The sequence below is a fragment of the Eulemur rufifrons genome, chromosome 9 (assembly GCF_041146395.1).
Source record: "Eulemur rufifrons isolate Redbay chromosome 9, OSU_ERuf_1, whole genome shotgun sequence".
Classification (NCBI taxonomy): Eukaryota; Metazoa; Chordata; class Mammalia; order Primates; family Lemuridae; genus Eulemur; species Eulemur rufifrons.
In genome coordinates this window covers 56,677,275-56,701,641 of record NC_090991.1, presented here as the reverse complement: position 1 = coordinate 56,701,641, position 24,367 = coordinate 56,677,275, and the positions used below count along the sequence as shown (strand labels likewise).

At 51.2% G+C, this 24,367-nt stretch overlaps 1 pseudogene; it reads right to left on the bottom strand.

Annotated features, from left to right (window-relative positions):
- Positions 1–1,255: 1,255 nt before the first annotated feature.
- Positions 1,256–20,136, bottom strand: LOC138392419 (rho GTPase-activating protein 27-like; annotated as a pseudogene).
- Positions 20,137–24,367: the final 4,231 nt, after the last annotated feature.

Here is a 24,367-nt window from a genome sequence, read left to right as displayed (position 1 = left end):
TGTTAGTTTGATTTATAACTTCCAAATGTCCAGACATACGGTGCGAGGCCTCTGTGTATACTCTTGCCCTGGCCCCGCTGGCACTGGGGTGGGCGTGGGCGTGGGTCAGCCCCACCCACTGGATTATAAGCTCCACCAGGGCAGGCAGTGTGTGCAGTCCCCGGCCCAGGACACACTGTGTGGCACAGAAGAGCAGACAATAAATATTGGCTATGAGTAACAAGGAGATAGGCCAAGTAAAATGCTTGGTGTGGTACCAATGTCCAATAAATAGTAGCTGTCATTTTTTGAAAAAATGAACAGGAGGGTAGGGCGGGGGGCCAAGATCTGTAAACTGAGGTGGCTCGTGTCTGAGGAGGGAGGGGCTGCAGACCCCAGGGTTCACACTTCCTATCCTGGGGTTGTGTCCTCCTTTGCCCCACCCCGCAGCGCCTCTCAACTCTTCAGGTTAGGTAGGCACCAGACAGGGATACCTGACAGCGAAGGGCCCCCCCCCCCCCAGCTGTGCTCTAGTGTGAGAGGAGCCTTTTCTGGGGAGTCAGATCCTCTACTGGGCCCTGACGAAGTCGCTTTGCCTCTGCAAGCCTCAGTCTCCTCATCTGTAAAATGGGAGGGTGTGTGGAAACGGTGCATGTCAAGTGGCAGGTTCAGAGTGCACATTTAGCCAACATGAAGAACCCTTGCGCAGAGCACCAGCGGGTCAGGGAGGGCAGGAGCATGGAGCCAGAACAGGAAAGCAGGTGAAACTGGGCCGCAGCCAGCCTGCCGGCGGGCCCGCGGCAGCATCATCCCTGAGGCCTGAGGAGGGCAGGTCCGGCTCCCCACGCTGGAGGCCGGGTCAGTCCTGTTTGGGCAGCGGGGCAGTTGTCTTAGCTGCTTCACGATCCGCACAGGGCTGGGACACACGGAGTCTTGGTGAAGGGCCTCATTCAGGGGAAGGCCCGAAGAAGCCGGGAAGCCCCCTCACCAAATTTCTCCTCCCAGGATGGTCTCTCCCAGAACACTCAGCCGCACACTGTCGCATGCGCACAGGGGGCGACACTGCCATACAAAGCAGAACCCAATTAACCCCAAACAGGACATGCCTCAGAAAAAAAAAAAAAAATCACATTTTGCGAACTGCCCACCACGGGTCACCATAGCCTCGGAACCGAGAGGTGAGGACGTCACAACCGCCTGCAGACGCGAGGGAGGCGGAGGGTCTCCTGAAGTCCAGCTGGGTGGCCTCCAGCCGCCCCCAGTCGCAGGTCCGCAATCAGTGCGGCGGGAAGATATCCGAGCACTGCGGCAGGATGCGCTCCACCACCTGGTTCTGGAACACCGTGGTCATGGGCATGCTGGTCTCTTCTGTCTCCCGCCGCAGCAGCGTGGGCCCGAACACGATGGCCACGCTCTGCACCGACATGCGTTTCTGCTTGCCGTGCTCCATCACCCTGCGGCCAGGCAGGTGGAATCAGGGCTCAGAGCTGGGGGGAGCCGTGGAGGGGGTCCTGCCAGGACCCGCCACCCCATTCCCACCCACCCGCCCGGCTCACCGGCACAGGTGCTGGAAGAGCAGCCGCAGCGTGTCGCGGTTGGGGGCAGGCAGCGAACCCACCAGGTCACGAATACAGCGGCTGCGCTGGGCCTGGTCGTGCAACTCAAGCAAGGGAAGGATCAGAGGGAGGGAGTCAGACAGGGAGGGAGGAGGAGGAGGAGGGTGGGCTCTGCGAGGGGAGCGGGGTCAGCAAGCGTGGTGGCACAGAGCCTGGCCAAGGCGGTGGCCCCAAGCAGGACAGTTTCTCTCCTGCCCCATCCACCCCACCTCTGGGCAACTCCCGAAAGAAGAGCTTGGGGGCGCCAGTGATAAGGTGCACGTCCTCCCAGCGTCAGCGTCGGTCTCCCAGGTCGAGACGCTCATTTGGGGCGGAGGAAGGGAGGTCAGGGCCCCTTAGCGCCTTCAGGCCCCGGAGGGAGGCATGGGGACTGGCCTCACCGTGGTCCACCTTGTAGCGCAGCTTCTGGATAGTGGCCAGGTTTCCACTGATGCGGTACAGCCTGTCCATGTCCAGCCCTGGGATGGAGGGAGGCGCGGACCCGGGTTGGGAGGGGTGGGGCTGAAGCCCCTGCTGTGATTCCTACTCAAGGCCTCCTGTTCTTTCCCCACTCAACCCTGCGCCCATCCAGGGGTCTCCATCCTGCAGTCCTGGCAGGAGGCCCGGCCCAGCCCACCCCACGTACCGCGCACCGCAACCCACCGGGGCACGAAGCGCAGCACACGGCTCCGCTGCCGCTGGCACAGTGCGGCCAGCACGCGGCTGAACCTGGTCTAGGGGACAGGCTCGTCAGCGCCGCCCAGCGGCCGCCGCGCGGCCCTGCGCCACCCGTGCGTGCCCTCTGCAAGCCGGTACCTTTGATGTAGCCCTTCTACCGCAGCGGCAGCAGCGTGGGCCGCCCCTGCAGAAACTTGCGCTCTCCAGACCCCTGGGGCCCAGAGTGGGCGCACCTGATGTAGAGGAAAGTAGGACCTTGTGAGTTGTCAGTGGCATCTCGGTTGTTGGCAGGGCAGGCCCCAGCGCGGCATCACCACCCGCTGAGAGAGGTCTCTGGGATGCTCCCCACCCCGTGCCCTGCACACACTGGGACTCAGCCGCGTGTCATCCTTTTCTCCTGCCAGCTTCCCAGGGCTCACTAGACCCGAAGGCCACACTGCCGCTCTCACTTTCCTCCTTTGGGGCGGGGGGGGGGGGAAGTCTGCAGACCGCAATCACATAGCTTCAGAGAGGCAGGACCTTGGGCCAGCTGGGGGTCCTTCTGGGGCGGGGCAAGGGACCTGAAATGCCCTCCTAGCAGGCACGGTCCTCAGGCAAAGCGATCTCTCTTCCCTTACCCAGGTTAACTCCCCTCACCTTTACTATGGAACCTCAGCACATTGGCCTCCTTAGCTGCCCGGAGCCGAACAGGTGTTGGAATCAGTCATCCTGTCCTCCCCTACCCACCTCCCAGTGCCTGGCCCCTCTTCCTGTATTTTCCTCAGCTCCTGTAGTCGTAACCCAGTATGTGGCTCCCAGTTCTGAGCTTCTAATTCCGGCTGGGGCTGGAGTACTGCCGACAACTGCACCAACATCACCTCTCTGGCTCTGGGCTCCTACCTCTATTAATAGAGCCAAAAGCTGCACCCAGTGTTGGCTCATAGGGAATTACGGGTCAAAAACCCCCAGGTCATTTCCAGGTAAATAGTTGTCAGAGGGGACCTGCCCTATCTCTACTTATACAATTGATATTTTGAACCTAAGAAATGGGAGACTCTTGAAATCAATACTTTTAAACTTTACCTTCTAGTTTCAGCCTGCCATTCCAGCCTGAAGTTGGTTCCCAGAATATTTACTTTTCCTCCTGCCTCCCTCAAAATGGGAAATTCCTCTAGGGTGAGCTCCCCACCGCACGTGGAGAGGGTGCCTGCAGGGCCACCCCCAGGCTGGATTCACAGATGACAGAGGCAGTTGCTTTAGCATCCTGCCATCCCAGCCATGCAGGGGACATTGCATTTGCAGGGAGTGGCGCTTGCCCACTGGTGCCATGGAGCTCCCTGTGTCCCACAGTGGGCACAGCTGCCCTGTATAACAGCTGGCCACCCCTCCCTAGTGGCCCTAGAGACCCCAGGCCCTGCCTACCAGCTCCTGGATGCCATGGGCAATGGCCTTGTGCCAGGTGTTGATGATGGCCTGAGTCATGCTGGATCAGGTACTCTGAGCCATTGCGACTCTGTAGCTAGAGGGACACAAATCACTGGGTCATCTCTGGTTCCCTGAGTCTGCCCTGGGTGTTGGCACCGAGGCAGGTGGGTACAGAGATGGTGGTGACCTGTCCCCTACCCCCAGGAACTCAGAGCCTAATGGAACCAAGGGCTTCTACCACACTTAAAGCAGTGGGTGACAGCTTCTCTGTGTTACAGGTGACCAAACCAAGGCTCAGTGAGTTTTAGCAGCTTCCTCATGGGCACATAGCTAGTGGCAGTGGAGCGCAGATCTGCATGGCTCAGCTGTCGGGGAAACTTCCCCTGCCCCAACCCACCTCCACATGAGCCCCCGCAGGACGTGGCGGCCCTCACCCAGAGCACTGGCCTGCAGAAATCTAAGGAAGGGAAGCTTCCTGAGGGACAGCCTCGGCCACTGGAACTGACAGGGAAGGAGATGTGGGGAGAGAGAATTTGAAAGCGGATCCCAGAGGAAGCGAGTGTCCTCCGTGCCCCTCCCATATGCTCACTGAGGACCTAGAGTGCTGCCCTCTTTTAGCAGCCAGGAGTCCCCACCCTCTCTCACCCCCCAGCCCACTTTACTGAGATGCAGAAATTCGAGAAGCAGAAATTAAACAAAATGCCAGAAGAAAACTGGCTACAACAGGCCTGAAGCTCCAAGCCCTTTCTGAGTGGATGGATCCTCCGTAGCCTCTAGCTCTGAGGACCAAGCTCAGGGTTAATGTCAATGTTGGGCAGTGCAGCCCCCGCCAACCCTGCCCTTTAGGTCCAGTGGGAGAGGCAGCAGAAACTGTCTCAAACAAGGAACAACTTCTAGCATCAGAGAGGACGGTCTTTCGACTGTCCTTTTAAACTCATACATGAATACTATTAATATTTAAACTGCTTTAAAAATGAAGAAAAAAAGAAAAACGCATGTTCCACCCCTCCACCTCCCTTGCAATGACTAGAGACCCTTGAGCGGCGGCCAGCACAGCCCCACTGTGATCTAAGCAGGCAGGGGCCCCGCTGGGGATGACCCCAGAGAGTGGCCTAATGACACTTCTAAAACAACCTCCATTCTCCGTGGCAGCTCTCTCAAAACATAGTCAGCTCGTATCTGAAAGTTTCATGCAGAAGACAAAGCTGTTCTGCAGATTCGTTCTGGTTAAAAAAATAAAATGTGGCCAAGCTACATAGCTACCCAGCAACGTACTGCAGGACACGTCGATCCTGCCGCACGCACAGGCAGGCTGAGGGTACTAGCGGCTCTCGGGGGACTGATACTAACGTTTTCTGTGGCTTTGGGGTGACTAGGAAGACCTGGTGTGGACATCTCCTGGGCCCCAGTAACCCATCTGGCCTTGATGATATAGAATTTGGGGCTGTCTCTTGAGGAACGTCCTGGAGTGGCCTACAGGCCACCTGGAGTGGAGAGAGGGTGGCCGCCAGCTAGCCAGGAGGCAGGGGGTTCCTTGACCTCCACTCAGGACTGTCAGCCTCCCCTTGGCCTGAGCAGCTTCCAACAGCACCATCTGCCTCCTGCTCCTGGCCAGCACAGACAGCTCAGAAAGTCCTGCTCCGACACTTTCGTCAAAAGCCCACAGATGACCTTCATAAGAGAACTGTTGGAAGGCTGTCCCTCGAGGTCAGAGAAGGCACATGGCTAGCAAATGTGATGTCCCTCCTCCACGTGACACTATAGCAGACATTGCTAGTTGATCACAGAACCCTACCCTGCCAAGCCTGGAGAAGGCTCCAGAATTCTCAAGGTAGCTCCAGATCAGAGTAGCTCATGAGACGAAACCAGTTTTCCAACTCTGCTCTGTAGATATCCTGGTTCTAGAACTGAATGAACCTTTGTGAATCATCAGAAAGCTACACACTCGGGCTCCTTGCAGAATGGCTTTTTCTCAGCCGAGGTACAAGGTTATGCTTTTGGCTATCATCATCATATGGTACCCAACAGCCCCAAGACTCCTAACTAAACCTCCGGGGAGCTCTTTTGCAGACACTGGCCTCATGCCTCTAGATCCCATGTTTGTGGAGCTACACACTAGACATTTTTTAAGAGCTAAGGTTTAGGCTGGGTACAGTGGCTCACGTCTCTAATCCCAGCACTTTGAGAGGCTGAGGCTGGAGGATTGCTTGAGGCCAGGAGTTTGAGACCAGTTGGGACAAAAAAGCAAGACCCTGTCTCTACAAAAAATTTTTTAAAAATTGGCCAAGCATGGTGGTGTGATGGTGGTGTGTGCCTGTAGTCCTAGCTACTTGGGAGCCTGAGGCAGCAGGATTGCTTGGGCCCAGGAGTTTGAGGTTGCTGTGAGCTATGATGATGCCATGGCACTCTAGCCTTGGTGACAGAGTGAGATTCTAACTCCAAAAAATAGAAAAAGAAAAGAAAAAGAAAAATGAGACAGCACGTGAACAGTGAAGGGCGTGCCGTGGGAGGACCCTCGCCTGCTGGGGGAGCCTGGCAGCCCGTCCACCGCCCTGGCTTACCCACTGGGGACCCAGTCCAGTGGGAAGCTGGGCTCTGGCCCAGGGGCAGGATGGGGACCCGGGGAGAAAGAGCAGGTTGCCCAGCCTGTCAGAGTAAGCACCAGGGCCAGGGAGCTTCCTGCCTCAGGTTGGGATGCTGCCACCATTCTAGCGGCCACTATTCTAGGCACACAGGGTCTCATCTCCCAGAGGCCTCTACTTCTCACCACCTCCAGGGCAAGGACGAGTAACTCAGCTCCTGGGGAGGGAACTACAGAATCCATGGCCTTGAGCCCTGAGAATTCCAGCCCCAGCTCTTCCCAGGTGCTCCTCCTTGGGGCTCGCCTACAGTGAGGGTCCCTGGACATCAGGATGACCCTTCTCTCCTTCTAGATTTGCCTTTGGGGACCCAGGAGAGAGAAGCCCCCTTCAGCTCCACCGTGTACTCAGGGGTGCAGAACCTGGAAGGCTGCCTCTGTGGGACAGGGAGGAAGGGTGGGCAGGGTCACAGGGAGCCCTCAGCTCCGAGGGGCCTGCTACCACACTGGCTGTAGGGACAGGATGATGTGGCTGGGTGAAAGGGACCCAACGGTTCCTGGAACTCAGAGATCCTGCTGGCTGGCTTGTCCCTTGCTGCCTGTCCACCCAGGAGACGGATGGAAGGAGCAGAGCCCCGTCCCTGTGAGCAGGTGTGTCCAGCCCCAGCCTCCCTGCCCTCCAGCCTCAAGCTGTCCACCCTCAAGGACTGCTCCCCTTCCCCGAGTGGCTGAAACTGCTTGTCCTGGGGTGAACCTGCTGTTGTCACCCGCTCCCTGCGAAGGCCCAGCTCCTTGGACACTCACAGACCGCTGTCTCAGATCTGGTCTGTTCTAAGCCAGACAGGGCGGCCGGGGGGGGGGGGTCCCTGCCCTGGGGGCCTGGGCCTCACCAGGCCAACTGCAGTTGGGGTCTGTGAGTCCTTGAAGAACGTCAGGACACCACCCTTCAGCACCGGCCAGGAGGCCCTCCAGTGCTTCCTCCTAGATGGGGGTGGGGAAGCGGCGGGTGGGCAGGACTTAGATTTGGTCTAGGCTGAGGGCCCCCCCTAGCCCCAGGAGCAGGGCACAGAGCTTAGGAACAGGCCTAGGGCACCCGACTGTGAGGGGTGGACTCCCAAATCTAACACCTGGTAGCCAGGTGACCTTGGGCAAGTCACTTTAATCTCTCGGTGCCTCAGGTTCCTCACAGGACCTCTCGTGAGGTCACTATGAAGATTAATAAGAGCCTGGCATGTGGGGAGTGAACTTCATCTTTAAGGCCCACCCTGCCCTGGTCTAGGCTCAGAGGGGCTCTCCCTGGAGCCGCTTGCCCTTGTCCACCGTCCTGGTGCGATGCGGCACCCCTGCCTTGTCCAGGGTCCTGATCTAAGAGAAGGGGAACGAGCAGGGAGTCCAGAGGGTGAGGCATGGGGGGCAGAGGCCAGTCTCCCCCTCGGCTGCAACCCCCCACGGACTGGGCCTGTGTCTCCACTGAACGCTCCGTACCAGCCCAGCCTCCTGGCTGGAGCGGGTGGCGCCTGCGCCCCGGCAGCAGCGGCAGGAGAGATTCCTTCCCACTTCCCAGCCTCACCCACCTCTGGGGGCCAGTGCCGGGGCCATGGGGGAGACAGATGTGTCCCACCCAGTCTTTGCCTCCAGGATCTCCAGAAACTCCCCGTTTCTTCTGTGGTGGTCCTGCCAGGGCCTTCATGCCACCCCCTTACCTTCTCCTCAGGAGGGCTGGCCTGGGCTGGAGTGTCACTGTCCTGGCTAGATTTGTGCATGCTTCGAGGGGCAGGGACAGGGACCTGGGGAGGAAGACACTGTCATATATAGTCTCCCCGTCTCTCCCCAGCTGGTTACCTGGGGCGGCTCCGACCGGACGGAGGAGTCGTCTGGGCTGTAGAAGTATTGTTTGTTTCCCGTGCTGGTCCTCCAACCTCACCCGCTGTGGGGAGAGGGAGGATCAGGGACCCCCACCCAGCTCGTGAGAGGAGAGAAAAGGCTCCCTCCAACCGGTGTCCAGGTCAGCAGCAGGAAGCTCGGAGAGGCAGATGCGGGCGACTCCGAGTCTTGGGCTGGCTTAGGGTCTGCGTGGGAGCTGCGGTTTGGAGTGCCAAGGGGAGCTCGTAGTGAGGAGAGTAGAGGGGAGCCCCCCGCGGCTGTCTGGGTCCACCTGCCCACTGCCCCTACCTGCTCTGGGGTGAAGTGGTTGGTGTAAAGCTTCTGCTTGTCCTGGCTGATGTGACAAGACCAGCCGGGGGGTGTGGTGAAGGGAGAGGTGGGGCCGGGCTCCCGAGGGAGCCCACGGGGAATAGTCTTCCTCCGGGTAACTGGTCAGCAACTCAGGGTAGTCCCTCTCGGGAATGGGGGGCTGCAGGGACCAGCCCACCCCCTTGCCATTGGGTCCCTGGGGCCGGGTGGAGCAGGGGGCGGGGCCAGAGGGATCGCAGATAGCCCCGCCCCTCGCCCTCTGGTCCCTGGGGCGGCCGGGGCCAGTCTGGGGGCATCCCCTCCCAGGCGTTGTCGCCGGTCAAGGGGCTGCAGAAGAACACCCTGCGGCTCTCCTCTTCCCAGCATTGGCTCCACTCGGTCTCGAGGCTCTGGTGGCTGCCCACGGAGGTCGGGGAGGTGGCTGGGATAGCGGAGACCTCAGCAGTCTCAAAGGGCGACTCCCAGGTCGTCACGCCCGTGTCCGGGTTGTAGTACTAGGGGCGCCCAGTGCTGGTGCCTGTGTGCGTCCCCCACACCGGGCTGGGGTGGGGGGCCGCGGCAGCGCCCGGCGAAGTGGCCCGAGGCTGCCTCTCTACGTTGACGTACACGGGCTCCGGGGGTTCGTCCACCTAGGGAAGGAGGAAGGAGACGTGACTTTCAGAGGACCACTGGGGTCACATAGTCCTGACTCGGCCACTTGCCACCTAGGTGACCTTCAGAAAGTCACAATGCCTCCCTGCCTCAGTTTCCCCAGGTATAAAATGTCTACTCTGCCCATTCCAGAAATTGTAGTGAAGATAGAATGAGGAAATGTTCTTGAAAGTGCTTTTCAAAGTATTTAGTGCTGCAGATGGATGGGACAATTGCATTAATTATATTTATTACCAATAATAAGATATCGATAACCCAGATCTCACAGCTGTGTACTCACAGAGGAAAGTAAGATGTTGGGCAGGAACAAAGAAGTGGCCTGGGTGCTCCCTGGGCCCAGCTCGCATCGCCTTTTACCGACTGATTCCTTTCTCCCTTCCTCCTTTTCAGAGCTGACTTCTCTGCCCCTCACTTAGACACCAGCCCCCTGCTCGGAAGGCCTTCCACACTCCCTTGATGACAGATCCGGTCCTCCTTCAGCCTGACTGGGCTGGGGCTGCGCCGCCCCTGCCACGACCTCAGTGCCGGGTGTCTCACCTGGCTTCTCGCTCTGCCGCCTGCGAGAGCACGACCAGCTGTAGGTCACCAACTCGCAACCCCTCTCTAGGCTCACACATCCAACTGCTGCCGGGTGTCCTTTGTAGGCCTGGGAAGATGTCCAAAATCAAATTGTCTCCCTTTCTCGTGTCAGCATCACCTGTTACTCAGGTAGAATCATCTGTGACTCCTGCCTCCTTAACGTCATCTGTCGCTGAGCCCTGGGGATCCCCGCGCCTGAACCTTTCAGACCCTACGGCTTCACAGGTCACACGGGTTAGAACAGGGAAACGCTGCCACAAGGAAGCCAGCACACACGACAGACAGGTACCCCACGGGGCAACTGGTCTGGTCCCTTGACTAGTCAGCGTCAAGGCAAAGGAAAGGGTGGGGGGTGTTCAAAAGCGATTAAAGAGACAGCCGGAAGCAAGGCACGACCTTGGACTGGATCCTGGTGCAAACAAACCAGGAGAGAGAGAGACTGAGGGAGAGAGAGAGATGTGTTAGGACAACGGAGGCAATTTGACTATAGCCCAGGTCTTAGACAACATTCAGGAACGAATGTTAATTTTTTCAGCTATAACAATGGTAGGGTGGTTATGAAAAACAAAACATTACTTTTCAGAAATGCATGCTGAAGTTTTCAGGTGTGAAATAGGATGTCTAGAATTTATGACTCCTCAGTGGAAAATAAATAAATAAAATTAGCCTATCAGTTATTAAATGAAGCTCGAACAGATCGAATTCTCCTAGTAAAAGAGTCAGCTCAGGTTTTAAAATGCAGTGATATGATGTATACAAGAAATACAGTTTAAAAAATGATAATGGTTGAAAATAAAAAGATTTATTTTTAATGTAATATAATGTAAAATAAAGAGTGGCCATATTAAAAATAGAAGGGTAAAATGTAAGATTAAGCACTAAAACACGATAAAGAGAGATGACATGTAGTGACAGGAATGCACAATTCATAAAGACAGAATACTCAAAATCTGCACGCTCCCAAAAGCAGCATCGTTAAATATGAAAAGCAAAAACTAATAAAAGCACCAGAAGAACTTTATGGGGAAAATTTGAGAGGGAGGTTTAATAAAACTTCATCAGAATTAGCATAAAAGACAAAAACCAAAAAGGATACAAAGGAAGTGAAAGTTTAAATTATACATAATCAATAAACTTAATAAACTTGATTTGATACATGAGGGACCTTTTATCCCTTAAATAGAAAGTGTACATTTTTTCCATATGTCTATGAAAAACTTAGAAAAAAATCATTTACTTGGCCACAAAGAAATTAATAAATTTTAAAAGCATAATATATACAAATCTAGAGAAAACAAATGCTTTTATAGTAAAATATAAAATGACCAAAATTAACTAGAGAACTAGTAGATACTTGAATAGATCTAATTAACACTGAGAAAAAAATCTGCCACTGAAAAAGCCCCGGGTCCAGAGGGTTTCCTGGGAGGGAATCGTAGAAACCTTTAGATTTTACCTCTGGCAACACCTTCCTCCTCCAGGAGGCAGCCCTAGAACTTCCTCTCCCAGCTAGATCCTGCACCCAGCAGACACGCCACCACGTCATACACAACCACAGCATATCGCATTGTCACGTCGTGTCATGTTCTTCCCATGCCCCAGGGCCTGGCACTGACCGCCCGTGCAGGCTGACATTTCAGTACTGATGCCCGTCCCCTCCCGCCACTGGACTCGGTCAGCTCTAGGAAGGGCAGAGAAAATAGGTGCAGAGGGAGGCCGACTGCTGGGGCCCAGGCAGGAGGAGAGGAGGTGGGTGGGCTTGTCCAGGGCCCATCTCAGGAGGCCTGGGGCTGCCAGGAACCAGGGGCTCCAGGGAGATCCCCAGAGGACCATGGGGCCACCTCCCAGCCTGCAGGGGACGGAGGAGTAGGTGGGGAGAGCTCCGGGTGGCCAGAGCTATGTGGGGTGGGGGGTGACCCAAGAACCTGCTCTCTCACAAGCCAGGTCACAGTCTGGGCAGCAGGGCTCCCGGGCCCTGGGGCAGCAGGTGAGTCACGGAGAGGGAAAGTCAGGCCAGGTGTGTGGAAAGCAGCCAGCAACCCAGGGCTGCCCTAGCTGGGGGACGGGGAGCTCCCTGGAGTCCCCTCAGCTTGGCTGCAGTGCCCCTGCTGTTACCAACCCCACTTTCCAAAGGCCCTTGGCTGGCCCCGAGAGAGGACAGGTGGATCTGTCCCGAGGCCAGTTGCTGTATCTCAGACAGGGCCACCTCGGGCTTCCCTTGGAGTTTGCCCCAGGAAGTGGGAGCGGGTCTGCAATCCAGAGAGGAGGGGTCACCAGGTGAGTTTTTGGACGGGATAGGGAAGGGCCTGGTGGGGAGTCTGGGGGAGGGGGGAGGACAGGAAACCGTGACCGCCTCCTTCCCCAGGTGAGGGGTCCACTCACAGTTCCTGGAGGAGGGAGGACGAGGGCCCTGGGCTCCTTCCTGTGCAGGCCGCCTGCTCAGGTGTGGCGCCTCCTGGGCTGTTTGTGTAAGAAGTGGCAACTGGGCCGTAACTCTTCCTCCCAGTGGCCAGTGTCCGGCAGCAGCAGCGGGCTCCCGGCCGGCTCTCCCGCCTCTGGGGTGGGACGGTGACCGCACCCAGAAATAAGGACTGTGGTCTCGGGGGAGGGGCCTCAGAGGCTTTCACCAGGCTTCCCTAGCTCCCTGAGTGGCCACCTTGGAGGAGAGGTGTTCACCCAGCTCACCCCCTCTCCTCCATCTCTCCCTCCTCAGAAGCCTTTGCTTCTGCCCTCTCCTGGGATGTCAGATTCTCCTACTGCACCCTCAGCTGCAGATAGCAAGGTCAGGGTTTGGAATTCATGGCCACGACAGGGCACATAGGTGTGTGCAGAAAAGTGAGCACTTGTTTGCCTTTGGCTTGTACTGTTCTTGCTGAGGAAAACAGGGTGGCTAACTCTGAAGGCCATCTGGCTGCAATAGGGCCCAGAACTGACCTGGACACAGCCACTTCCTGGCTGTGTGACCTTTGGCCAGTCACTAAACCTCTCTGAACCTGTTTGTACTCAGGGCAAATTGGGGTACCTATGCCTGCCTTCCAAGATGCTGGGAGCTTAACCCTGGGTGCAAGCCTTTGAATGAGAGCCCACGGGACTGTTAGCTCCTTTGGGACTGTGTCTTATGACGCTTTGGGTCCCCAGTGTGCAGCAGGGTGACCAGCACACACCAGGTGCTCAGTATGTGCTATTTGAGTGAATGGTGAATGACAAGGCTGTAAAAAGCCATACATGGCAGAGGCTCCTCTCTTCTGGGGGTGCCCTGGGCCTGCTGAGTAGCCTGCCCCAAGCCCTGAGCTGATGCCCTGCAGACAGGCACCCTTCACCCTCCCAAGTGACCCTGGTCGCCTCCCTCTTCACATCCTTGCCTCTCTGTTCTGGGCCCTCCCTCATCTTTTCTCCCAGGATCCCCTCTCAGCAGCCGCCTCCTCCCCATCCTCAACCTCCCAGTCTCCTGGCTCTTGCCCATCCACTTAAACTTGGGGAAGGCTCCACCCTCGGCCATATAGCGGCTCTGGCCAGTTGTCTACACGCCGTTCTCATCCTCACCTTCGCGCCTGCCTTCAGCAACTGGAGATGCCAGGACCTGGGGGATCTCCTTCCTCCTTGGTTTGGGCTCCTAGGTGCTGGCCCCTGGGCAGACTTACAGAGCCCTGGTTCATGGTCAAGGGCTGCCTCGCCCCTCCTCAGCACACACTCTCTGTGCACACTGTCCAAGGGCAAGGCCATTCCCCCACCTCCAGGGCACAGCTCAGAGGGGCAGGCACACTCCCACCGTCACTGGGACAGAGAATGTGCCTGGGAGCGCGCCACCGGGAGCCTGCCCAGAAAGGAAGGGGCGCTGGGGGAAGGAGAGCTGGCATCCAGCCACCTACCCCAGAGAAGCTGCCTGCCTGCTGGCAGAGCCACGGGGCACGTGGCCCCACCTGCATCCCGGTCCGCCGGGTGCTGTTCCCCACCCTGGCCACCAGGGGAAGGGCTGTCCCCGAAGAAACCCCAGTGAAGGCTGCGCAGACCCGAAGGGAAGCGCACCGAGGGGGACCCCAGGTCGTCTGAGTGGACCGCCCGCTACTGCCCAGCGCTTCCGCGCCCCGCCCCATTTAAGGGTCGCCACAACCCTGATCCTTAGGTACAGTGCTTACACTCGGGGACACTGGGCTGGGGCAGTTAGGTGGCTCATCAGCAGCTGGCAGGGCACCCAGGGGAGTCAAATCCGAGCCTCTGCCCCTCCCTTTGGGCTGAGGAACAAACCGAGACCCCGACAGGAAGTGAGCCCCCCAGAAGTGAACCACCCGTGGGAAATCACGCCCCTGGCGCAGGGGTCAGACGGTTTCTGCGCATCTTGTTTTCCTCAGGGCGCCCCTCTCTGAAAAGTTGCTAAAGTCCGAGATGTCAGGGCCCGCGGAAGGATTCTGAGGATGTAAGAGTGTTTTTAAAACGTGCTCTATTTTCAATTTCCCTAATTAACACAACTGGACTCGGAAGAGAGAACCCTCCCTCCTCACCCTTACCATAACTGGCCTTCTTTCTGAAACAAACTCATCGAGACGTTTTGGGTTTTGGTTTTTTCAGAAAAAAAAAAAAAAAGAAAGAAGGAAGGAAAGAAAGAAAGAAAAGAAAGAAAGAAACTGAAATGTTGGAAACAGCCCAAAAGGGAAATGGATGCCTGCCATTCACATCCATCTCGTCTGAACCCCCAAGCTCCCGGGAGGGAGGCGAGGCTGCTGGAGCCAGTGCAGGGCCGCAAGCCCCACCCCACGTCCAGGTGCGTTTCAGACTACAGACCGGCTGCAGGACAGCGCACACCCGCCAGAGGTTTGGTAACCTCCAGGCAGGGCTTGGGCTGCACCCTGCGATTAAGTTTAGTTGCATTTCTGCAGCAAAACATGAATATTCACGCCAAGTGTGATAAAGACTGTCAACATCCTCATATTGGTTCAAATGAAATTTTGTCACCGGGTGAATTACAAAATCCTTTGGGCTTCCAGGGAGCTTTGGCACTTGGGAATTGCAGAGAAGAGATTGTGAGCCTGTACCTCTCTCATTTTGGGTTTGGGGAAAGTGAGTTCGCCCGAAGTCGGTGAACACAGTGGCGGGCGTCTAGCGGGACGCTAAGCCGAGCAGGTCTCCTCGCACCCCGGCTCCATGCAGGCGCGGCCACCCTCCCCCCTCTACCCCAGCGCCCAGCTGTGTACCTGCTGCTCCGGGCTCTCCTCCCGCTGCTGGCCTTGCACGTCCAGGATGGCCTCATAGACATTCTCAGAGTCTCTGCGTGCCAGGGGCTGTGGGCACACCCAGGAGCCCACCACGCTGCAGGCCTTGTAGCGGCCCGGGCTCCTGAGGAGGCTGGCAGGAGGCACTCGGTGGTGCTTGCCAGGTCGTCCAGGGTCCGACTGCGCTGGCTGCCTGGGTGCTGAGGGCCGCACGTCTGGGCAGGCCAGGTGCCAAGTTGCTGCGTTTCCTAGGGGAGTCTTCTCTTAATTAATTTGTTGGGGGGTTCCCTATAGAGCCACTCGAGTCTTGGGGAATTGCCCCAGGCAACTCCCACTCAGGACCCCGGTCACCCAGGGCTGCCAAGGCTGGGAGGTGATTAAGATGCCCCTTCTCTTCAGAGCTGAGGAACTCAGTCTCTCACTTATCTAGGATCCAAAACAACAATTCTTAGTAAAAGAACCAGCTCAGAGAAAGCCAAGACCATCAACCAAAAATCGGAGGTCCGGAGCTCAGGACCACTTACCAGTTCCACAAAAGGAGAAGCCCTGAGCGGAGGGCCCAAAACAGTAATGCCGGTACCTGGCGCCGACTTTGTGTGGCTCCTTTGGTGGTCTTGAGTCTTCTCTGAGCCCCACGTCTGGGTGTCAGTCTTGTCAATGGAAAAAAGCCAAACTCTGTAAAATAATTTTAAAGAGATTTACTCTGAGCCAAATTTGAAGGCCATGAACTGGAACCACTCCCAAGAAGCCTTGAGCAAGTGGACTCGCTGTGGCTGGGTTACAGTTTGGTTTTATACATTTCAGGGAGACAGAGGTTATACGTAAAGTCATAAATCAATACATGGCAGGCATACATTGGTTTGGCCCGGAAAGGTGGGCTATCTCAAAGAGGCAGCTTACAGGTTATAGGTGGGTTTAAAGATTCTTTGTCTTGTAATTGGTTAAAGACATGGAGCTTTGTCTAAAGGCTTGGAATGTTTTAAAATAGTTTCTGTTTATCAGAGAGGAGCCACTGGACATAGATTTGTTGTGTAAATAGAGGACCTGCAGGTTTGTCTTGCATACCCTTAGGCCTGTCAATGGGTTACAAGGGATGTCCCCAAGAAGGGAGTGGGGCATGATGAGGCATGTCTCACCTCCCTCCTCCTGGCAGGCAATTTAGTTTTAGGATATTTCTTTGGCCATGAGGGGGTCCATTCAGTCAGCCGGTGGAGGGTGAGCCTTAAAATTTTATTTTAGTTCACACTTAGAAATATTTACTCTGAGGCTGCTTCACACCCAAGGAGAAATCAAGGAAATTAACTCACACTCAATATAAATTTCCAAATATTAAATCCTGTGTCTTCCCGCCCCACCCCTATTTCTTATTCATTAGCAGAAGAGCTGAATCATGATGATTTACATAACTGATAAAATTTCTATTGCTTTTTTCTCTTCTTGGAAGGAAGGTGTTTTGTGATCCATTATTTGTTTATATCTAAATTCATTTTGATTTGGCTTGGTTTCGGTTTCTCTCCTTTGTTTTCTTTACTTCTGTCTTTCTCCTCTTAATAGTTTATTGTCTAATGCACCGGCTTTTAGGTTTTATCTTTGATCATTTGCGAGGTATGCCAAAAGAAATGACTGACATTTTTCAGGAGATTAATAAGTAAAGAAAGTTGGCATGTAAGAAATAGTAAATCTTGAAATTTGGGCACCATGGCTTATGCCTATGATCCCAGCTATTTGGTAGGTTGAGGTGGGAAGATCCCTTGAGGCCAGGAATTTGAGATCAGCATAGGCAACACAGTGAGACCCTGTCTCTGAAATAAAATAATAATAGCAAATCTTAAGAAATGAGAAGATAGTAGGCTGGGTGCAGTGGCTCATACCTATAATCTTAGCACTCTGGGAGGCTGAGGCAGGATTGCTTGAGCTCAGGAGCCCCAGATCAACTTGAGCAAGAGTGAGACCCCATCTCTACTAAAAATACAAAAATTAGCCAGGCATCATAGCATGCACCTGTGGTACCAGCTACTAAGGAGACTCAGGCAGGAGGATCGCTTTAGCACAGGGGTTTGAGGTTGCAGTGAGCTACCAAGACATCACTGCACTCTAGCCAGGGGTAACAAAGCGAGACTGTCTCAAAAAAAAAAAAAGAGAGAGAGAGAGAGAGAGAAGATAGTATAAGTACCCGTGAAGTTTGGGTTCTGAGTTCTACGTATTCCTGGCATCCATGTTCCCACCCAATCTGACCAGATGGTATAGTGGTCCCAGCTGGCTCCCTTGGATCACATTGCCAGGCCACTGGGATCACTGAAAACACAGCACAGTTTAACGTAATAAAAATAAACCCTTTGACAGTCTTCTGCATGCTGAATGCTCTATGTTCGTGCCTTTCAGAAGGCATGGCAGCTGCTTGAAACACAGAGATGTGGCAACACCTTCATATTTACTTTAGGATTCAGAGCTCCCCCAGGACTAGCAAGTTGTAGGTCCTATAATCAAATTGTATCTTGTGTAAGGCACAAAAGCACTCAATATTCTTTCCCTTTGTTTCCTTTTCTGTGAAGAGATAGGCATGGCGACCCAGACAAAGGCTTGCCCTGGAGCTGGCACAGGATCCAGACGTGACGTGCGGGTAGGATTTCCAGGACATTCTTCAGCAGCTGCTGGCTGGGTCGGCTGGCCTGCAGTGGCGGCCCACCATCAGTGAGGCTAAGTTTTCAGGACTTCCCCGGGGCAGTGCAGAGGAAGGGATCCCAAGGAGGGTGAAAGACCAGATCAGCCAATGACTTTCATGGGTAGATAGGACTCAGTACTAATCGAAGTGTTTTGAACCACAGGATATTTGGGAGTGGCTAATTGGTCACAGTAGCCTTAGAAATGAAACAGGTGAGTAGTCTATGCTGGCTCTATTTAACAGCAGTAATTTAGGTCTTGTTCCAGTTATCTATTTTTGTATAACAAATGGCCTCAAAACTTAGTCGATTAAAACAACAATCATTATCTTGAACAGCTCTGTGGATTTTTTTTCTTTTTTGTAAAAGACATATGACATAAAATTGACTACTTTAACCATATTTAAATGTGCAGTTCTGTAGCATTAATGACATTTACAATGTTGTGCAACCATCAGCACAATCCATCTACAGAACTCTTTTCATTTTCCAAGAGTAAAGCTCTGTACCCATTAAACACTAACTTTCCATCCCCGCTCCCCTACGCTCTGGTAACCACCATTCTATTTTCTGTGTCTATGAATTTGCCTATTCTAGATACCTCATAGAAGTGAAATAATATAATATTTGTCTTTTTGTGACTGGCTTATTTCATTTAGCATAATGTCTTCAAGATTCATCTGTGATGTAGCACATGTCAGAATTTCTTTCCTTTATAAGGCTGAATAATATTCCATTATATGCATATACCACATTTTGCTAAATGGATAAATCCATGTATCCATCAATGGACATTTGGGTTGTTTCACCATTTGGTTATTGCAGATAATGCTGCTGTGAACACTGCTGTACACATATCTGTTCAAGTCCCTGCTTTCAATTCTTTTCAGTATATACCCAGATGTGGAATTGCTCAATCATATGGGAATTCTATGTTTAATTTTTTGAGGAATCACCATACTGTCTTCCACAGCAGCTGAACCATTTTACATTCCGCCAGCAATGCACCAAGGTTCTAACTTCTCTACATGCTCACCAGCACTTGTTATTTTCTGGGTTTTGCTTGTTAATGGGTGTGAATGTGGGCAGTTCCTGCTCGGGGTCTCTCAGGTAGCTGTAGTCAGATGGTGGCTGGGCTGAGATGGCTGCAGTAGCCGGGGCTGGTGGGCAGTGCTCCCTGAATGCAGTCCCCCCATGTGGCTAGTTCTGGCTTCTTCACAGCACAGTGACCTCAGGGTAGTTGTACTTCTTATATAGCTCCTGCCTTCCCCAAAGGGAGTATTCCAAGACACAGGAAGTGGAAACTGCCAGTGTCTTAAGATCTAGGCCTAGAAAATGGCATGAGGTCACTTTCACTGTATTCTTTAGTTAAGCTCTCAGAAGTCTGCACAGTTTCAAGGCGAGGGGACATGGAGGCTACCTCCCAAGTGGAGGAATGTCGAGGAACGCCAAAGAATTGGTGGCCATCCTCAGTCTGCCCGACGGAATCATCACAGTGGGGAATCGTGGTCTCTCATGAAGCTGAGTCACAGACCTGAGGTATGTTGGTTGCAGAGGATCCCAGATCCTCCTGAAGAAGTTCCCTGTGATGTGGCTTCAAGTGTGTGCTGCAGTTTTCTTCCAGGTCTTCCCTAAAGAGACAGACATTCACTGGAGAAGGGGAGATAGTCATCCTTCCAGTGTGCTACTTAATACTGGATTTTGAGTTAGCACATGTACTTGGATACTCAAAATGCCTTTGTTTCTCCTGCTTAAGGTAGGGGCTTCTGGATATTAGAGGACTGCGGGAGCTGTGGCCCAAGTCCTCACAATGGGCTCACAGGTCTGCAGACCTGCTAGTGGTTATCCCGCCATTCCTAAATGTGTCACTGGAATAGATGTCCTCAGCAACTGGCTCCTGCCATGTGGGGTGAGGGCTTTTATGGTTGGACAAACCTGGGGGAAACTTCTTCATTAAGTGAGTGAACCCAAAGCCACTCTCCACCCCTGAAGGGACGAGTCACCACCAGTGACTTGGAAAGTGAAGAGGCGCTGATTCTGATCACAGCCCCACTGACAGGTGCCTAAATAGCCTGTGAAGAAGGTAGCTGAGTCATGGGGAAATCACTGCGGATTTACAATAATCAGCTTGTGGTTCCAACTGCAAGTGCTGTTATGGTAATTGTGGCATCTCTGCTGGAGCAACTGGCACAGCTTCTGGCACCTGGCGTGCAGCTATTTGTCCAGAAAATGTTTTTTGTCTGTGACAATTTGCAAGGGGCAGGCACTATCAGCACTTTAGCTCTTTGCATAGCCTTTCAGAGGTTATCCTGATGTCCTAAGGAATGTCACCTGATTCTTTGCAGAGGTGACATCATGCTTTACAGACTGGGTTACAAAGATAGGAAAGTACTGTAGTTAACAGCTGAATACTCATATCGGATCGTTACAGAACTTTTCAAACAGAACCTGAACCTTCAAAAAACTTTTGTCCCCACACTTGTCTTAGTTGGCCTCTCCGCAGCCTCTCACACTCGTGGCCACTCCTGCATCATGAAGCGTTCTCTCCCACTGTTCTCAGCACACTTGGCCCTGCTGGTTCGCTTCGTGGGATTCCAGGGGTCCTTTGCCATTCTCATCCACAGATCAGTCTTCAATGTGGCAATTACATGTTGGGGTTCCTCAGTGCTTAGTCCTAAAGCTCCCAATCTTCTCCCCTTGCTAATTTCTTCCAGGTCCATGACACAATGATCTTTGGCATACAAAATTTGCCAATAGTAGACATTTTATTTGCACACTTTTTGCACCCAGTTCTGTATTCTCTTCCTGAGTTTGTGGAATCCACCATCTTTGAGGCAGAAATCTCCTCTCCTAATGGCCTTTATCAAAAAAACCCAAAACAACACATGTTGGCGTGGGTGTGGAGAGACAGGAACACTAATACACTGCTGGTGGGACTGCAAACTAGTGCAACCCCTGTGGAAAGCATTATGGAGGTATCTTAAACAGATTCAAGTAGACCTGCCATTTGACCCAGCAATCCCATTACTGGGCATATACCCAAAGGAAAAAAGGTCATTCTTTAACAAAGACACATGTACCCGAATGTTTATAGCAGCACAATTCACAATAGCAAAGATGTGGAAACAACCCTAATGCCCATCAATACATGATTGGATTAGTAAGCTGTGGTATATGTATACCATGGAATATTACTCAGCTATAAGGAATGATGAAGATACGACATCTCTATGGTTCTCCTGGAGAGAGTTGGAACCCATTATATTAAGTGAAGTATCCCAAGAATGGAAAAACAAGCATCACATGTACTCACCAGAAAATTGGTTTCCCTGATCATCACCTAAATACAAATCTGGGAACGACACCAATCGGACATCAGACTGAGGTGGGGGGTGGGGGAGGGGATGGGGGTATGCCTACACAATGAGTGCATTGCACACCGTTTGGGGAGTGGTAACACTTGAAGGCGCTGACTCGGGAAGGGGGGGGTGGGGAAGGGAGGGATATATACCTCATGATGGGTGCAATGCGCACGACCTGGGGAACAGACACGCCTGGAGCTCTGACTTGGGGGGAAAGGCGGTACAGGAGCAACGTATGTAACCTGCAATTCTGTATCCCCCATAACAAGATGAAATAAAAAAAAAAAAAAGAAATCTCCTCTCCTATAGAAACTTAAAATCTTCTTTGTTTTTCCAGCCTTCCTTGCAGCCTAAGTATGGACACATGACCAAGGCACTGCCACATTTTTTTTAAGCTTTTTTTTTTTTTTTTTTTTTGAGACGGTCTCACTCTGTTGCCCAGGCTAGAGTGCCGTGGCATCAGCCCAGCTCACAGCAACCTCAAACTCCTGAGCTCAAGCAATCCTTCTGCCTCAGCCTCCTGAGTAACTGGGACTACAGGCATTCACCACCTTGCCTGGCTAATTTTTTTTTTCTATATATTTTTAGTTGTCCAGCTAATTTCTTTCTATTTTTTGGTAGAGACAGGGTCTCGCTCTTGCTGAGGCTGGTCTCCAACTCCTGAGCTCAAATGATCCGCCTGCCTCGACCTCCCAGAGTGCTAGGATTACAGGGATGAGCCACCATGCCTGGCCCACTGCCATGTTTTGAACTGGCGCATAGTGACTTACAAATCAGTACGTCACTCTGGAGTCCATCTGGTGAGCAACAATGGTGCTCACCAGATGGGCTGCAAACCCAGACGGCTAGATCACTTAATTGTGGAAGAATCATTTCCTCTTTATTCTGTTTAAGTAACAAGAAAAAATAATCTGATCAAAAATATTATCTTACTTAGAAGTAAGAACTGTGAAGTTCAAGCAGTTCTGGGGGGTATGTTTTGTGGTCATGGGAGGTTGTTCCTGAGATGAGTAAAGACTGAGCCAGAAAAATTCTATGTTTAATACATTTTATTTTGTATTTTTTCAAATTTTAAAATGAGAAAATGTATCTTGTATATAATTTACCTTGATCTATGTTAATAATTCCCTTGTTTTTCCATATAACTTTACCAAGCATGTATGAGCCCTAATAAATGATTTTGTTTTGAAAAACTCAGTTCAAAGCACAAACCCAGCTATGTAGTGAAAGAATGATATTGTCTCTATTATACAAAGATTTTCAGGAAAATAAAAGCTGGACAAGGTCTCTAAGTCATATCAGAATCTTCTTTTTCTAGCTTCTTAAGGTGAAAGCTTAGAAATGTTAGTGTTTTCTTTTCCTTCTTTCCTTTTTTTTTTTTTTTTTTTTTTTTGCCAGGATGTTGCTATGTTGCCCAGGCTGGTCTTGAACTCCTGGACTCTAATGATTCTCTGACCTCAGCCTCCCAAATATCTGGGATTACAGGCCTGTGTCTCCCTACCTGGCTACAAATATTACTTTTCTAATATAGTTGTTCAGTGATCTAAATTTCTTTATAAAAATGCTGTAAATTTCTCTCAGCGTATTGCTGAGTTCGTGTGCTAACAGATTTTGATATGTTGTGTTTTCATTTTCATTTACTTAAAATTGTTTTCTAATTTTTTTTAAAAAAACTTTGACTCATGGGTTGTTTAGAAGTAAGCTGTTTAATTTTCAAATAATTGGAGATTCTCCAGATATCTTTCTGTTATTGATTTTTAATTTAAATCTATTATGGTTAGAGGATAAACATACTTTGTATGATTTCAATTCTTATATTTTATGGCCCAGAATATGGTCTATCTTGGTGAATATTTTATGTGCACTTGAAAAAAATGTATTCTACTGTTGTTGATTGGAATGATCTATAAATGTCAATTGGATCCAATTGGTTGATGGTATCATTCAGTTTTTCTACATCTTTGCTGATTTTCCATCTACTTGTTCTATCAATTGCTGAAAGAAAAATATTGAAATGTTCAAATATAATTGTGAACTTAATTTTTTTCTTTCAAGTCTATTAGTTTTTTTTTGTTTTTGTATTTCATGGTGGTTTTCATAGGTGCATATTTTCTTGCTGAATGAACACTTTTATCATTATGTATTGTTCCTTTGTGTCTGTGGTAATTTTCTTAGTTCTGAAGTCTACTTCGTCTGATGTGAATTTAGCCACCCTAGAATCCTTCTGGTGAGTGTTTGATGGGTGTTTCTATGGTATATCTTTCCCATCCTTTACATATATGTCAGTCTTGTTTGGGTTTGCATTTGTCTTATGATGGCTGAGATTGAACATCTTTTTGTATATTTAAGGACCATATTTATATCTTTGTGTAAATTGCTAAACTTGTGTCATTTGTCTATAGTTTTTCAGGTTTTTGATCTTTTGTTCCTTCAGTTTTTAAATAGTGTTTTGTATGTGAGGAAGATTAGCCCTTTGGCTGTGATATATACTATAATATAGTATTTTCTCCCCATTTGCCGATTGTACTTTAAATTTAATTCCCACTTGGTCATGGTGTATTATTTTCTTAATGTGGTGTTGAGTTCTGTTTATAAATATTTTATTTTGAAATTTTGCCTCAATTTTAGTATGAGATATTGGTTTGTAGTTTTATTTTTCAATATTATACTTGCGTCTTAAAAGAATCAGGAAAATATCCTTCTTTTGTTCTGGAACAATTTAGAGACTACCTTATCTTTGAAGTTTTGGTAGAATTTCCCTCTGAAACCATCTAGGCCTGGTGCATTTCATTTTATTTAATTTTCAAATTGATTTGCATAGAGGTCTTCAAAATAACCTCTTATGATAACAGAGCATGTAAACAGGTGGAAAATCATACCGTGCTCATGGATTGGAAGAATCAACATTGTTAAAATGTCTATACTACCCAAAGTGATCTACAGATTCAATGCAATTCCTATTAAATTACCAATATCATTTTTCACAGATATAGAAAAAATAATTTTGCGCTTTGTATGGAACCAGAGAAAACCCCATTTAGCAGAATCAATTTTAGGCAATAAGAATAAAATGGGAGGTATTAATTTACCAGACTTCAAACTATACCACAAGGCTGTGGTTATTAAATCAGCTTGGTATTGGCACAAGAACAGAGACACAGACTAGTGGAACAGAACTGAGAATCCAGATATAAAACCATCCTCATGTAGCCATCTAATCTTTGACAAAGCTGACAAAAACATACACTTGGGGAAAGATTCCTTATTCAATAAATGGTTCTGGGAAAACTGGATAGCCACATGTAGAAGACTGAAACAGGACCCACACCTTTCACCTCTCACAAAAATCAAATCACGACGGATAACAGACTTAAACCTAAGGTGTGAAACTATTAGAATTCTAGAAGAAAATGTGGAAAAAGCTCTTATAGACATTGGCCTAGGCAAAGAATTTATGATGAAGACCCCAAAGGCAATCACA